The sequence below is a fragment of the Lathyrus oleraceus genome, chromosome 6 (genome assembly GCF_024323335.1).
Source record: "Lathyrus oleraceus cultivar Zhongwan6 chromosome 6, CAAS_Psat_ZW6_1.0, whole genome shotgun sequence".
In the NCBI taxonomy this organism is placed as follows: Eukaryota; Viridiplantae; Streptophyta; class Magnoliopsida; order Fabales; family Fabaceae; genus Lathyrus; species Lathyrus oleraceus.
The window spans coordinates 153,776,635-153,794,565 of record NC_066584.1 but is presented as its reverse complement, the minus strand read 5'-3'; the positions used below and the strand labels follow the sequence as shown (position 1 = coordinate 153,794,565).

The 17,931-nt window shown below is 35.9% G+C and overlaps 1 long non-coding RNA gene across 1 annotated transcript; it reads right to left on the bottom strand.

Moving 5' to 3' along the window:
- Nucleotides 1-4,346: 4,346 nt before the first annotated feature.
- On the bottom strand, nucleotides 4,347-5,894 carry LOC127092131 (uncharacterized). The gene is made up of 2 exons (XR_007792111.1): nucleotides 5,014-5,894; nucleotides 4,347-4,749 (listed from the first exon to the last, which is right to left on the bottom strand). It is a non-coding gene; the product is annotated as an uncharacterized LOC127092131 (long non-coding RNA).
- Nucleotides 5,895-17,931: the final 12,037 nt, after the last annotated feature.

The window sequence follows — 17,931 nt, the reverse complement described above, 5'->3', positions numbered from 1 at the left end:
TAACCTTAATTAAGCCTGTTCAAAAGACTCGTACCTATTTTGAAACCTCGATAAACTAGTAGACAATTCAGCCGGCTACTAACTGTTATCATTCATAGATGCATATTCTGGATATAATTATATACCTATGTGTGAGGAAGATAGAGACAAGACTTCCTATGTGTCAGAGCGACAAACTACTAACTCAATGTCATGCCTTTTGGCTTGAAGAATACATGAGCTACTTACATAGGATGATAAACAAAACCTTTGAAGACGAAAAAGGGAAAACACATGAGATTTACATGTGTTAGACGATAGACCTAGATCTAGAGGGGGTGAATAGACTCAAATTAAAAAATTATTTGAAACTTTAATTTATAAGAATTTATGGTGCGGAAGCAAGTTTAAAATATTTCCCGGATCCATAATTGTCTAATCGAACCTTCTATTGAAAAACTCGGATATGCGTATGAGTATCAATGGTGTGATAATAATTCACAAGTTGGTTTATCAATATTTCAAGCACTAAATTGAATACTCTATTATGATAATTATCTATCTCCAATGTCAACAACACACTAAAGACTAGTTGACACAATTCGTCAAACGCTTTTGCGTGCAATCAACAAAGTTTGGCTATTTGTATAGTGTTTGTAGTTTTTAAAATCCAATCACTACCAAATGGTAAGTGATTACTACAACAACACAATTTAACAAAGAATTCAAAAGTTATTATTCAAACAATGTTGATCAAGAGATCAAAGTAATTGAAAATTTGTGAATCGAAAAATAAATGAGATAGAGAGAGAGTACGCGAGGATTTGTTTAGGCAGTTCCCCAATCGACATCACTATGTGTACACCTGCCCTCAATTCGAATTCGAATTAAGATATTAATATAATAAATCTTACTTGCAAAAGTATCAATACAAGATATGAGAAATCAAATCCCATAAACCCTAAGTTTGTTCTTGACTCTAGCACCTCCAAAAACCTTGATCAAAGATTGATCAACTCACCAACAATGCCGATTCAATTCACAGGTTGTTGCTAATTCCTTGCACAACCTTCTTGTCTCAAGGATTTCACCCGGCTGAATTAATCCCAAGCACACACTTGTTGAACTCAAGATTTGTCAATGCGATCCACCGTTTCACGCTACTCCCTTGCCGACACACCTAATCTCAAGGCTTTCACTCAATCGAATTCCAATTTTACAATCTTGACAAAAAAATTCAAACCCTAAAGATCTTGGAGGAAAACCCTAAATTGCTTTTCTTATTTAAACCCCACAAAGATTACAACCCAATATTCTCGATACAACAAACCTAATTGGACATTATCAATACTAATCTAGATGGCACACAATCAAAAAATGATTATGTGTAGTTTGATTGTGTGTATGCATAGATTGAATTGAAGATGATGAGATGCTTTGAAATCCTATATTCATGTAGGTTTTACTCACTCTAGAAACCTTACTAGAGAAGATATGTATGGAATATTTATATGCATAGGAGATTTAGGGCAAAAAGAAATGCAAATAAGGATAGAAAAATATGAAAATTTGAATAAAAATATCAGGTAGGTCGACCTATACAGGTTATGTGTCGACCTCGACCTGTCCAAGGTCATGTGTCGACCTATGACAATCATTTGCTCCCTATGTGTCGATCTGAAGACTCGAAACATGAAGCAAATGTCACATGCTTTAATACAACAACATATGTGACGACCTATATACTTCATGTGTCGACCTATAGCCAAGAAATATTTTCCAAAGGTCGACCTGTAGTTCTACGTGTCGACTTATAGCCAAAAATATTTTCCATAGGTCGACCTATAGTTTTATGTGTCGACCTATACTGCTATTTTTCACAAAAATTGATTTTTCATGCATGTTCAATGCACGAGACCTTTCCCACATTGTTTCCAAATAATTGTATGCTTCCTAATGCTAAGATGCACATAGAGATTTAGAGGATACCATCCAATATACATTTACACTAAAGTATCGTAGTTTTAACATCATACAAAACACATCTAACGGAAGTTGTACTCACATACTCCCCATTTTTTTATGATGGCAAAACTTGCTACGATGTGTATGCGTTTGCAATAAAAAGCACCCCCTAAAAGTATGCATCCTATGTCGCATCTCGAAAAATATGATTCCTCGCGATGGTCGCGGAAAAATTTAATGTTCGAACAGAGTCGCCACCGAACTTTATTTATCCCAATGAAGGGATAGGAAAATATCGATAAAACCTTTAGGAAATAGAATAATGGTCATTGCAACCATATTCGGGTTCGGGAGTGGATTACGTATGGGGAAGGTATTAGCACCCCTTACGTCCGTTGTACTCAACGGGAACCTTTTAGTTCTAACGTGCGTTTCGAGTGTTAATTTATGTTTGTTTGTTATCTTTGGGTTATAAAATTATTAAAAATAGAAATGGATGAGAACCTCAGAAAGGGAAAGGGGAGGTTTTTTATTAGTGTGCTCGCGAAGATACAGCAATCTCCTGCCTACGTATCCTTATGGTGCAATAAGGAAATCAGAGCATTCGTAGTTCGGGAACTACGATTGGTTGGTGTTTTTTAATGAACAACTGTTTAGATCGCGTTCTAAAGGCTAAACGTTGGCTTGTCTACTCTCGGCGGAGGCTTAAGCATTGGTTTGTTGTGCGCATTAGAAAGGATTAACAGTGTTCCTTTTTGAAAAGAGTTTTGGTCACACGAGGGTGACAAGTTGGATTAATATGTTGGATGTTTTGATTGGTTGAGATGTTTTTGGTTGGACGACGATTACTCGGATAGTCGAGTAAGATAACTCGTATCCTAACAGTCGGAAAAGGGAATAGAAGACTCTAGACCACTTTCTTTTTCATCCTTAATTATAAGAGGATTTTAATGATAATTAATGTATTTTGACTGGATGATGAATACTCGGATAACCGAGTAAGACAACTCGTATCCCAATAATTGGGAAAGGGAATAGAAGACTCTAGACCACTTTCTTTTTCATCTGAGTGATTATGAAAATAGGTTTGGGTATGGTTGATGTATTTTTTAAAATGAACGACAAGTACTTGAATGACTGAGTAAGACAACTCATATCCAAGCATTTGAGAAGAGGAATTGAAAACTCAATACCATCTCCCTTTTCATACAGTTTGTTATGAAAATGATTTGATTAAGTTGTATGTTTGTAAAAAATGAGAATTGTTCGACTGACCGAGTAAGAGGACTTGTATTCAAACAATTGAGGAGAGAAGTTGAAGACTCAAAGTCATCTCCTTTTTCATTTAGCTTATTATGAAAATAATTTGATTTAATCGGGTTTAGAAGTTTGTAGAGGAACGACAATTATTTTAATAACCAAGTAAGAGAACTTATATTCAAATAGTCGTGGAGAAAAAAATTGAAGACTCACAGTTATCTCCCTTTTAGTTTCTTGTTGTAAAAGGATTTGATTTGCTTGTGCTTAAATGAATTAGAAATGACGACCATTTGACTAACCGAGTAAGAAAACTCGTATTCAAATAATCGAGGAGAGGAGTTGAAAACTCAAAACCATCCCCCTTTTCATTTTCAAATGAAGTGTTGTTTAGATGTGATTAAGTATTTTAATTTGATTTGAATAGAAAATACTCGATGTTAAATCGAGGCTTGGATGTGTGTTTATGAATAAATTGGATTATTTTAGTGTATCAATCATCTACTCGATTAATTAATAACCGAATAGATCTCATTGTAAGAAAGCCCAAGAGTAAGCTATGTGAGGTTGATGGCGATGCTTTAAAGCGATCGACTTACAAAGGTATTTGAAAAAAATGGCTCGACATTGAATCGAGGATTATGCAATTTTGATGGTTTGGAAATGAAATGGAATTAAGTTTGTATTATGAAATGATAATGAAAAATGATGGTGAAATAAGTCGGTCAATTTTAAACAAAATTAATTAATTAAAATTCAGTTAAATCGTCTAATTAAGGTAATTAAAATTAATTATCAAAATTGTTTGATTAAGTATTAATATAATCAAATAATTAAGTTAATTAAAATCAGTTAACAAAAATTATCTAATTTAATCAAAACTTTAATTAATTAATTTTAAAATAAATAAATGACAATATTGAATATAAAATAATCGAATTGAATCGGCCACCATGTGCTCATAAACCGATTTGTACATAGCGACAACAGAGTTTGAGTTTCGTATGTGAGGGTCGAAACATGGTGAAAATAGACAATCAGTATATTGAAATTTTAGTGGCCTAACGGTATAACGTTGCCAATTCCGTGAATTTCAATTTCAACAACAGAAAAAAAAATGCAATGAGCTTACACTAACACCACTGAATGTAATATCTACATAGATATTTATAACTAAAAAATCCAATTATTTGCAATATGTAAATCATGCTACCATGTTAAAGGCAAATCCAAGCTACATCATGCATGAAATTAAAAGTAACAATGTAGTTGTAATTTACCCCTTTTTTAAAATTATGTAGATTGCTTAAAATAAACAAAGTAACATAAGATTAGTCCACAACATAACAATATTTTTAAGCTGTGAAAATCTTTATAAGATCAATTAACATACATGTTAAAAAATAAGCATTAAAATTTGCTTTTTACCATGACTATGATATAAACAAAATCTTACTGAACATTATCCATCACCGAAAATACATTATAATAAATTAAAACTTAAGAACATACATTGAAAGTTAAGGCTCATTCTAAGAATAGCCAATTCTGCAGTGAGAAAAAACAAAACACCAATCTTGCTTAACCGATACCTTAAACCAATATTTCAACAAAAATACATGCATCAATTAACCATTAAACTCAAACAAGTTGTAACCTCAAAATATCGACGCAACAAGAGGTGTTCAAATTGAATACGGCATAACCAAACCAACTCAGTATGATCTTGAATCAAAAATTTTAATTACAACATAAATTAATTATGTGAAGACAAAACAACTTCAAGCAGAAATTCTGAATTGAGAATATTACCCCATGAGATGTGTACACGGTGGTTATTCTTGTGCGGTTAGAAATGGAATGGACTCTGACGATGTCGTAATCAGTTCAAAATTGAATATAGATCCTGAATCGAACCCGCAACGATTGTGAGCGGCAATGAGCTACAAAAAAATCAAACAGACAAAAACCCAATCGCATTAAAGCAAAAAAAAAAAGAAGAAGAAAACAAGGTTCCATTGTTGTTTGATGCTTCCGCTTCATTGTTGTTGAGAATCACCGCCGAGTTGGCGTTGTAGCTTCGGTAGAAACAGATCTGGAGCATTGTTTCTCAAACGTTTTTCTTCTCCTGGAAAAAGTAACTTCGATGCTGAAACCTGCAACAGATCTAAACAGAAAACTTATCACAAGCTTAATCTAATCGAAACGTAATCAGAGTGGAAATCGGAATTAAGACGTATCAGAGTTGGTAATTGCGGCGAGGCTATGAGTAGTTGATGAAAGGTGTGTTTGGGTGAGGAGATTTCATAGCGATAATCATGGCGGAGGTTGGTGACGGTCGGAAGGTGAGTTGATGAAGGTGAATGGGTTTGTAATGTTGAAAACGGTAAACGGCGAGGGTTTGGTTTGTTAGTGGAGGTGGGTGATAGTGAGGTGAGTGAGAGAGATTTCTTCTTTTTTCCTTCTTTTATTATTTTATCGTGAACATCCACCTTTCTCCTTTTCACTTTCTATTTCATTTTTTCTCTATTTGGAGGAGAGAGCATCCGTTAATATGTAACTGGCCCATGGAAACGTATGCCTCCCTTTTTTAATATTATTTTTGTTACCGTTAAACATGGCCAGCTGTCCCCACTGTTGGCTATTGAAGAGAGCCGTTGGAGCTCTCTCTTTTTGTCAAATAATACACTGCCACTTCTAATAGGAAAAATGAGAAGATATTTTTGTTATTCTTATTTTTTCTAATAATTATTTGAAGCTTAATTTTAATTGGCCAAATTGGAATGGACAAGGATTGCAAATGTTGATCATTGATTAACTCTGATCCAATGATCATGGTTAACTCAAAGAAACACATAAAGAAACACAAATGATTGAATACTTTCAAATGCTTAAAATGTTCTTTCTAGATGATTAAATTTATTTAAAACAATTTAAATCAAATAAATAATTCCAACTTCAAAAATAAGTATGATAAAAATAAGGACATGAAATTCTATTTATTTTTTCTGAATATTTTGGCGAAAGAACAAAATTAAAAACGGCTAAAACTGAATAAATGTCGGGCGAAAATTTGCTTGAAAAATCAAATCGGATGCACTAAAATGATCAGCATAAAATACACTTATTGAAAAAATACAGCATTTCTTTAAATTTTGAAATAAATTTTCATCGGTTAAAAGGCTCAGACGGGTCAAAAGGCAACTGAAACAGACGCTGAAAAATACAACGAGCACACCAGGTTAAACTACATGAACTGCAGATTAATAATACCGGCATCGGCAATTTTAATTTCGAAACTTTTTATCTACTGATTTTTGTCCGTGCTTGAGGAAAGATTCAACCGATTTATCTGTATTTTCAATAAATTTATTCTGACTGATATTTTAGTTATTATTCATGATGGAATGCATGTCATGCTGTGCATATAATGCAAATTAAAAAATGAAATCGATTTTTAAAAAAAATTAAATATGCCCGGACAAAATTGGGGTATGACACCCTACAACAACTTCATTCATCTTCATTTTACTTCTCCCCCTTCGACAACATAAAAAAAAGTAAAGCAAACAATGAGAAGAAACTAAAACCACACATAAACGAATATAACACACATAGGTGTTTTGCAAAGATAAGAATATCAATATGATAGCACTCACATAGAGAAATTTTCATATTTAAATGAGATATGTAAACATAAATACAAGATAATAATGCAACAATAGAAAAAATTGCCACAACTTATGCCACATAAACACAACACAATCATGAAAAATGAAGTATACAAAGTGAACACAAAATAATTGACATGCTACAAAGAATGACATGATTATGTGACATATGCCTTTGGTGCTCTCGAAATGCTGCACACGCATGTGCTCTAGCAAGGCGATAAACAAAGTACCACCTGTAAGACCCCAATTTTGATCTTACGATCCCTCATGCTATCTCATCATATGCATTGGCTTTGAGATCACACCTTGGCATCCTCCTTACCCCCCATTCATTGAGTTTGCATTGGGAGAGATCACCAAGCACATTTGATTGTATCATACTTTTTTTCCATGTTTACTAAACCAAATACCAAAAAATATGTCAATGTATAGTTTTACTTCTTTTGTAGGTAGTATGTGCATCCACCCATGCTCATCAAGCTCATATCTAGGGTTTGAGACCCTCAATGCAAGGAGACTAATCAAGAGATAGTTCACAATGATTCTAGAAGTCATATATGGGTCCCCATGATCTTCATTTATCATTTTGATCAAGAATTCATCAAGAGTTTGAAGCTTGTTTGCCTTGGAAGTCCTAATTCATCTGGGTATCTTGTGTGACTTCTTCAACAAGGTTTTTCAACATTTGATCAAGCATTTCAAGTTATACTTCATATTACATCATATTATGCATATATGATCCTCCATGAGTCCCAAATACCAAGAGAATTTCAAGTTTGCAAGATGGTTCATGGTGGTTGACCATAGAAAGTCAACTGGTCAAAACTGGGGTTCCCTAGACCCTATCTCCTACATTTTTTCTCATATGAAAATGATTCCAAGAGAAACTTTACTCTTTATGACATTCCAAGTAACTTTCATGTTTAAGTCAAAAGCTAGTTTTGCTTGGAAAGTCACTTTTTATGGTGAAAGATTATAGGTCATTTTGTCTGAACCCTAGCTAGGAGGTCAACTTCTAAGGACCATAATGTGCTCAATTTTTATGAGATGAAATTTATTCAAGTTTCATTATCAAATTCAAGATTTCCTATCCAACTTTTATTCTTGTAAGAAGTTCAAATTCAACTTGCAAATGCATGTGCCAAGCGGAAACATTATAGGTCATTTTGGGCCATCACCATTGAACAAGTGATTTTCCTCAATTTCTAAAATACATAACTCTTTCATGCCAAATCCAAATGAGGTAAAACTTGTGACCAAATTGAAGAGTTTTGAAAGATATACAACTATTATGAAGGAATGTTTTCCATTTGAAGCCCATAACAAAAAGCTATTTAAGGAGGAAGAAGTGAACATTTGACTTGGTACTTAGAAAATTTTCAAATATGTTTGATTTTCCAAACTTCCACCCCAAAATCCATCATGATCCAAGCTTCAAATGGAAAAGGGTTCAACACTAAATTTGTTCGCCTTGATCTCACCTTTCTAAAAAGTCAAAGATCATCTCATTTGCCTAAGAATTGGAGGACTTGCCCATGGGTTCTTTTCAAAGGTTCATTTGGATGAATTTCACATTCACATTTCAATCTCCTTTGCATGACCACATGACATGACTTCAGCATTGCACATGAGTGATTTTTGACCTGATAGCATCATCTATTACGTTCCCATGCAAGCTTGCCTATTTTTGGTCAATTTTGGAAGTGTGTGGAAATCAAACGCATTGCCTATAAATAAGACCCTCATGGCTCAGAATTAAGGACCTCATGCCCAAGCTTTGAACCTGCAATCCAAACCCTCATCATTAAAGGATAATCTTGAAGGTTTTCATTTGAAAATCGAGCTTCAAATCTCTTTCTGTTTTGATATTGAAACTCCAAGAGTCCAAGTTATTCCTTGATCCAATTCAACTCCTACAAGCTTCTGAAGTCAAGCCAAGGTCAATTGGAAGCAAGATCAAGCAAGTTTGAAGCTCACTCGAAGGTGATTTTCTAGAATTTTCATCTCTTCGATTCTCTCTCAATTATTCACTATTCTTTATGATTTTTGGTTGGTTGAAGTCCTACAAATGTAGGAAACAAGATTGAGTTGCTTTGATGGCAAATCGAAGCAACTCAGTTCATGATCCTTAAAATTCAAATCCCTGTATCTTTTTATATACTTGGAATTGGAGAAAATTGAGGAAAAATTCGTGATCCTAGGCATTTTCTGTTTGAAATAATGTCCTTGTTTTTCATTTTCCATTGAGATGAAGTTGGACCAGTCTGGTGAAGGTCACCAGAGAAGGTGACCTCATGCCCAAGCTTTAAACCTGCAATCCAAATCCTCACCATTAAAAGATAATCTTGAATTTTTTCATTTTAAAATCGAGCTTCAAATCTCTTTCTGTTTTGAGATTGAAACTCCAAGAGTACAAGATTTTCCTTGATCCAATTCAACTCCTACAAGCTTTTGAAGCCAAGCCAAGGCCAATTGGAAGCAAGTTTGAAGCTCACTCGAAGGTGATTTTCCAGAATTTTCATCTCTTCGATTCTCTCTCAATTCTTCACTATTCTTTATGATTTTTGGTTGACTGAAGTCCTACCAATGTAGGCAACAAGATTGAGTTGCTTTGAGGTCAAATTGAAGCAACTCAGTTCATGATCCTCAAAATCCAAATCCCTGTATCTTTTTATGTACTTAGAATTTGAGAAAATTGAGGCCAGATTCGTGATCCTTGGGCATTTTCTCATTGAGATGAAGTTGGACCAGTTCGGTGAAGGTCACTGGAGAAGATGATCGGAGCCCTACCTCCGGTGGTATGTTGTCACACTTCCTAGCCATCTGATCAAGCTTGGATGTTCTAATATGGACCGTTGTATCTGATTACCACGTGTACATTGCATTGACCAAGGTCCACCATGGAACACGCGCGTGTGGCCATCAGATATGCCACCTCAATTAATGAGGGAGATCTGATGGCCCTTGTTTTTTTTAATTTTTATTTAAATTTCCGATTTTATGTTCAATCCTTTTATTTTGTTTAATTTATAATAATTTCATTTTTAATCCAAAAAATATGGGACTTTCACCAAACATCTTTAAATACTTTTCTCTTTCATATTCCGAATTAAAATTATTTTTTGGATTAATTTTGATATTTTTCATGAATTAAATGTTTTTATGCATATTTTTAATTATTTAAAAATACTTTTGACTTTTCAAAAAACATGGAATTTTTTGTCTAAGATCCTTTGACCTTGTTTGACCTAGGATAAATCTCTTGGCCATTTATTTGGTATTTGAATAGATTTTAGGTTTTGACCTAATTAAAATCTATTTTAATTCATTTTTAAATTGATTTTTAATTGATGAAATGTGTAAAAATCATGTTGAGCCATTTTTATGGTCTTGTGATATTTGACTATTTGTTTGGGCCTTGGTCAAGGTTGATTTGACTTTTGTTGGATTAAAACCATTGGATTTAGGGGATTGATGAAACGTACATTTCATCTCCCAAAATGAATGAATGGTTTTAATTTGATAAAATCCTCCCTTGATCAATTTGTGTTTCTATCTTCCCCTCCCTCTTCATATTCATCCCTATTCTTTCCCATTCCCTCATTTGACCAATGGAATCTCCAATGTCTTAAGGCTAATTGGTTCATGAATGACCTTGTGTCAGATGAACCAATACACGTATGACTGAGATAGGTCCATCCCTCTTGATCTTTTCTTTAAGTGTGTGGTATGTTTTAGAAGTTTGGTTCATTATACCAAATCTTTAACATGCATTAACACCTAAATTTCTATTGCCCGACCACAGATAGTTGTGACTTCTACATAAGTCTAATTACGATTGCTTAACATATAGCTAAATTTGACCCTAAAGGCATATCATTCTAGTAAGTGAGATTGTAAGTCTCCCATTCTTCATGGTATTGTATGGAAACTTGGCCTTTTTTCCTTTCATGAGAGCCAGTGGCATACTTGTTGAATTATCCAAGTTGGAGCCATCTCATGGAAGATGTATTGGTTTAAGGATCCATACTTGTGAATGGATGGTCGAGTGTTCTCCAAAGAATGACTTAATCAATTAAAAATTATCACTAACAGTTGACTAACCTTTGACTAACATTTGACTAACTCTTGTTAATATTGCTTTACTTTCTAGTCATTTACTTTTATGCAATTTAATTTTCAGTCATTTATCATTCATTTCCATTTACATTCCATCTAACTTGTTTACGTTTATGTCATTTTCACTTTGCTCATTTGAGCCATATCTTGTGATTGTATATATTGTTTGTGCATTTTGGTTTTGTTTGTGGTCTTAGGACCTTAAAATACTTAATAACAACAAAAGACCCTAAAAAATGTTTGGTGGACTATTGAACTTGATCTGGACTCTTGGACTTAGGATTAGGACACATTCCCTGTATAAAAAGGACTTGGCCAATGCCAACATTTCTGAGACTGAGTTATTGTGAACTAAGCCTTCATCTGATGCAAGCCTTGGACCATGTTTGAATTCATCTGCTACTTTGTCTTGATGCTAATTGTCATTTTGATCTTGTGTCTGACGCTTTATTTTGAGTTGATCAAGGAATATTTCATATGATACATGAGAAGACAAAGAAGACTACTAGCTATGGGAATTACTTACTTGGATGTGGCCATCTTTATTTGATGTCTTTATCTTCTTGATGTTTGGATATTGCAAATTTATCCTTGATTATTGCTTGATTCAAAGTCCAAAATGAAAGTGGGTTTTCTATATGACATTCTTGTCTGTTGGATTGCATCCCATTTGTCAGATCTTTTCAACTCTTAACTTTTAATTTGTGCTTAGGGTAGCCTCTTCATCTTCTCCCACTTCTTAAATTTCAAAATCTCTCCCCCTTTTCAAAAACTTTATTTGCTTGTGATTTCAAACTTAGACCTTATTTTAAATAGAAACTTTGGCCTTATGCCATTGAATTTTCAAACACTTTTCTTAAATCAAACTTGTAAATAAACTTAATTATATTGACTTAAAATTTCAAAAGACAAAAAGAACTAACAACTTAATTCAAATTTTTGCCCTTTTGTGCCTTTTTTCATTTAAAACTTTTGATTAAAAGCAATTCACCAACTTTGAAATTGTTACCACAAACTACGAGGTTTTGATCCCTTATTTTTATGTTGGTACATAGGCACAAGTCCGAAGGTCTTGTCAAACACAAAAATATAATTAATGAATTCTTTACTCATCCCTACACTCTATTTTTCTCAAACATCATTTATACCAAAAACACATGCACACATAAAAAAGGGCCCCCTAAGAGTACCTAAGACACTTTGGATGCTAACACTTTTCCTCTGTGTAACCAACCCCCTTACCTGTAATCTTTGGCATTTTATTAGTTTTGATTTGAAAACTTCTTATCTTTGGGTTTTGTTCCTACTTTTCCCTTTTCCTTTGGAAATGATAAAAGCGCGGTGGCGACTCTAGTTTTATTGACGTTAAGTTTATCCATAGGTTGATGTTCCTGAATTTACCACTACAAAAATTAAGTGGCGAATCTACTGGGGAGTAGTCCTCAGTGGGTTTAGCCTACTTTTTATGTGTATATATTTGTATATTTGATGTTTGTATATATTGTTTGTGTGATATAATTTGTCTGTTGTACTTGATGATCTCTAAGTGGTGAGATAAGTTATAACCAGAACTTGAGTGCAAGTAAGATAGGAGGATGGTATAGTCATGTTCAACTTGTGTGGAGTAGTCCTTAACAAGTTGGCTTGGGAGCCTTCTACTCATTGGAGACCCTTTTAGAGTTACTAATGTCACATAAGTTATTTGTGGCTAGGCATTACTTTCTCTGATTTGGGGTCCGCGAAGCTAAGGACCGTAGAACATTTAACCTAACTTGGCCTATTTAGGACATAATACGGAGGTTGTTCAGGTGCAGACCTGATAATAGTTGTTACGTGATACTACACTCAGACGAGTCTGTCTTGAGAATATTATGGGTTGATGAGTCAGTCATCCTAACCTGTAATATCCGATAAATGGGATTAAGACTCTGGAAACTTTGATAGAACATGATCTACAAATTTTTATCCTTAGTACACCCCTTTGTGATGGTTCTTAACCTGACTCCATGCTCGTGACTCGAAACAAACCCTTTGATTCTCGGTTGATCTGATCAAGTCTTGTCAATATCAATGGAACTTGGGTGTTGATAAGGTGAAAACCATAATCCACAAAAATGGATGATTGATCTTGACTGTGACTTGATCCATCCCTTGACCTTTGATTGTGTTTTCCTTGTGTGTGATCCCTTGTGTGTGATTGTTGCATTCATGCACACATGCACATCATAACATTCATCACAGAAAAAATAAATTTCGAGGAACTAAGGTATTATTTGCAAATATTTTCAGACTATGGATTATGGACGAAAGAACACTAAGAAGTACGGGTTAAGATGTTCTGATTTGAAAGAGCTAAGGAAGTTGTCATCCTTTGTATTAGATCCCTTGGACTTCAAGCAACGTCATGGGAAGCTTTTGTCTGTATTATCCGCTGATGTGGTTGAAGGGCTTTTGAGTGTTTTGGTTCAGTTCTATGATCCTCTCTACCTGTGCTTCACTTTTCCTGATTATCAGCTTGTACCTACATTAGAAGAGTATGCCCATCTCTTGGGAATACCTGTATCTGACAAGGTACCTTTTAGTGGATTGAAAGAGATTCCTATATCTCATATCATAGCTAAAGCTCTTCATCTAAAGAAATCTGAGATTGATGCTCATTTGGTGAAGAAAGGAGGTATTCTTTGGTTGACTTCTGAGCTCATCATTGCTAAAGTTATTGTCTTTGCTCAAGCCGGTAGTATGGATGCTTTTGAAGACATCTTTGTGTTGCTCATCTACGGTCTAGCTTTGTTCCCTAACATTGACGATTTTATTGATGTTAACGCCATTAGAATCTTCTTGATTGAGAATCTTGTTCCTACTCTGTTGGGTGACATGTATTTCTCTTTGCATTTGAGGAGTTCGAAAGGTGGTGGGACTATTGTTTTCTATGTGTCTCTTCTGTACAAGTGGTTCATTTTGCACATGCCTCAAACGCATGCTTTCTTGGAGAACAAACAATGTTTACGGTGGTCTTAGAGACTTATGTCTCTCACTAATGATGATGTTGTTTGGTATGATTCTGCATTAAGTAGTGTGGATATTATTGACAGTTGTGGCGAATTCTCTAATGTTCCTGTCATTAGTACACAAGGAGGAATCAACTACAACCCTGCTTTGGCTCATCGTCAACTTGGGTTCCCCATGAGAGACAAACCTAATAACACTCAGTTAGAAGGTATTTTCTATCAAGAGGGTAAAGATCCCCAACATTTGAAGCAGATGATAATACATGATTGGCATAAGGTGCATAGGAAAGGAAGATCCGAGCTTGGTCCATGCAACTGTGTAGCTTTGGAAGCTTTCACCATTTGGGTGAAGAAGAGAGCTTTGGAGCTGAAGATGTCGTATGCTTGTGAAAGACCCATGTCTTTGGTTGTGAATGAGCCATCAACTCTCCCTAACCAAGATGTAGAGGAGTTGGAAGACACACTCACCAAGATGAAACAAAATAGAGATATGTGGGAAGAGCAGTTCCATGCTTTGACTCGAAAGCATGAAGAGTTATAGCTTGAGTCAAAAGACAAAGATGCATTTATTGAGATTCTTGAGGATCGAGCAGTGAAGAGTCAGAGAGAGCCAAAGGGTCTATCTTCCTCTGGTATGCCTCAGCCTTTCGGTGCTTGGAAGAAGATTGTTGACCAACTAGTCCTTGAGAAGGCTCGGATGAAGACATCCTTTGAGTCCGAGATTCGACGCATCCGAAGGAAGTACGCGCCCACAACCAGGTCATCTAATACCGTTGCTAAGGGATCCTTAAGATGATTAGTTTCCTTTTCTCTTGTATTTGTACTTTGGTTTCTGAAGGTGTACTCAGTGTAATCCTTCAAAATTTTATGAATAAAAAGAGATTTTATGGTCGATCAAATTGTTGTTATATATATTTGTAAATAGAACTTCATACGTTCCCTAAAATAAAAATAAACAAAAACATTGCATTTCATGCATCATTTTCATAACAGGTTTTCTTTCGTTAGATGTCTTATCGGTTATTCTTCTGTGCTTCAGCCAAGATGACTCGCCGATACAACACTCGTGCTAATCAACCAAGGATAATGGAGCATCTAGAGCAAGAGAACAAAGAGTTGAAGGATGATATTTCCAGGTTAACAGTGCTGATGGAATCTGTCATTATTGTGCAGAACCAATCCTTACCAACTCCTGCAACTCCTCCCTAGAGGACTGTCATTTCTAAGGTTGCTACCTCAACCGTTCCTGTTGCTTCCAGTTAATCCAGACCTTATATGCCTGCTGGATTCCCTTGGGGAATTCCATCCAATTTTATTCCAGAAGGGTATGCACCCACTTTTGTCTCTCTACCGGCATCTAGCCTGATCATGTCAGTGCTACCTCCTGTTATTCACACTCTACTTCATGTTGAGGACACCATCTACCATTCTGAGCCGTCTGAGGGCCCAAACGTATATGAGAAGATGGACGAAATGAAGGATCAGTTCCTCGAGCTGCATAAAAAGTTGAAGACTTTAAGAGGAAAGGACTTGTTTGGGAAGAGTGCTGCTGAGCTCTGCTTGGTCCCCAATGTTAAAATCCCGATGAAATTCAAGGTCCCAGACTTTGAAAAGTATAAAAGAAACACTTGTCCATTGAGCCACCTTGTGATGTACGCCAGAAAGATGTCTACTCAAACTGATGATGATCAATTGTTGATTTACTATTTCCAAGACAGTTTAATTGGTGCCACTTTGAGATGGTACATGGGTTTAGATAGTGCAAGTGTCCGTACGTTCAATGACCTAAGCAAGGCCTTTGTCAAGCAGTACAAGTACAACGTGGATATGATGCCCGATAGAGACCAACTGAGGTCTATGTCTCAGAAGGATAAAGAGACGTTCAAAGAGTATGCCCAGAGATTGAGGGAACTGGCTGCCCAAATTAGTCCACCATTGGAAGAGAAAGAGATGACGAAGATCTTCTTAAAGACGTTGGGTTCGTTTTATTACGAACGTATGGTTGCAAGTTCCCCCAATGATTTTACCGAAATGGTAAATATGGGGATCAGGCTAGAAGAAGGAGTCCGTGAAGGACGTCTGTCTAAATAAGAAGCATCGTCTAACAAGAAATATGGTGGGAGTTTCTCCAAGAGGAAGGAAGGAGAAACTGATTCAGTGTCTGTGGGGAGGCAGAGGAGGCCTCATGTCAAAAAGAGTTCTCAACCTCGTCAACATCAACATCAAGTTTCATCAGTGATTCCAGTGTTTTCCAACAATTCCAACAATCAACTGATTCCTATTCAGCAACAATAACCGCAACAAAGAACCAACTACAACAACAAAAATAATAACCTATAAAGCTCTGAGAGGAAGAAGGTCTCCTTTGACCCTATTCTTATGTCGTATGCAGAACTATACCCGTCCTTGGTTCTCAAGAACCTCATTCAACCCAGAAATCCTTTGTAGATTCCTGAGCTACTTCCATGGTGGTTCAAACCTGAGCTTCATTGTGCTTTTCACCAGGGAGCTCCTTGCCACGACATCGAAAACTTCTATCCGTTGAAGTATGAAGTGCAAAAGCTTGTGAAGAGTGGGATGGTGTCCTTTGAAGACAGAGCGCCTAATGTGAAAGCCAATCCTTTGCCTGCTTATGGTACTGCTTCTGTCAATATGGTAGATGGTTGTCTTGGTGAATTCAAGGTTTATGATGTTCTCCATATCAGACAATCTTTGGTGGCAATTCATAAAGACATCTGTTTCGTCAGTGAATGTGAGCATGGCCATGATGGTTGTGTGATTTGCTGTGTGAATCCTCGAGAATGTGTTATTGTTAAGAGGGATATTCAAAGGTTGATGGATGAAAGACTTATTCAGATTTGTTGGTCAAGAGATATGGGAGATGTAAATGTAATTGTGCCTGTATTTAAGACCCCTGAGCGGGTAGTTATCCAGTTTGATAGAAGCAATAACAACGATGTCAACAGATTGGTATCACCGTTGGTTATACGGTTAATGGACCCTATTCCGTATGCATCGGATAAAGCTGTGCCTTATCAATACAATACAAGAATGATTGAAAATTGTCAAGAGGTTCCTCTACCAGTTGCAGACTCCATGGTGAATATTGTTGATGTTGCAAAGGTGATCCGTAGTGGTCGTGTATTTGATCTAGTTTTTCCAAAAGAGATAGAAGATGCTGCAGCAAATAAGAAAGTAGAGATTCCAGTAGCGAATCCAGTTAGTACTTCAGTATGTCCGTCTGGTGAAACCAGCAAATTGAAGGCTAACGATGACGATGAAGTTTTGAAATTGATCAAAAGAAGCGAGTTCAATGTTGTGGAGCAGCTGCTCCAAACTCCGTCGAAGATCTCTATGATGTCACTGTTAATAAACTCTGAGGCACATAGGGAGGCGTTGCAGAAAGTGCTCGAGCAGGCTAAGCATGATGTGACTGTGGATCAGTTTAACCACATTGTTTCCAATATTACTTCTTTCAAAAAATCTGAGCTTTTGTGATGAAGAGCTTCCTGAGGAAGGCCGAAATCACAATTTGGCGCTGCATATTTCGATGAATTGTGAGGAGGACGCTCTATCCAATGTATTGGTTGACACTGGTTCATCTTTGAATGTGCTTCTGAAATCAACTCTATCAAGACTTTCCTATCAAGGCTCCCCAATGAGGTACAATGGCGTAATTGTCAAAGCATTTGACGGTTCCCAAAAAACTGTCATTGGTGAAGTGAACCTTCTAGTGAAGATAGGTCTGAGTGATTTCCATATTACTTTCCAGGTAATGGATATCCACCCGGCCTACAGTTTTCTATTGGGAAGGCCATGGATTCATGAAGCAGGAGTTGTAACGTCTACTATACACTAGAAGTTGAAATTCGTGAAGAACGGTAAGCTTGTCGTTGTTGGTGGAGAGAAGGAACTATTGGTGAGCCATC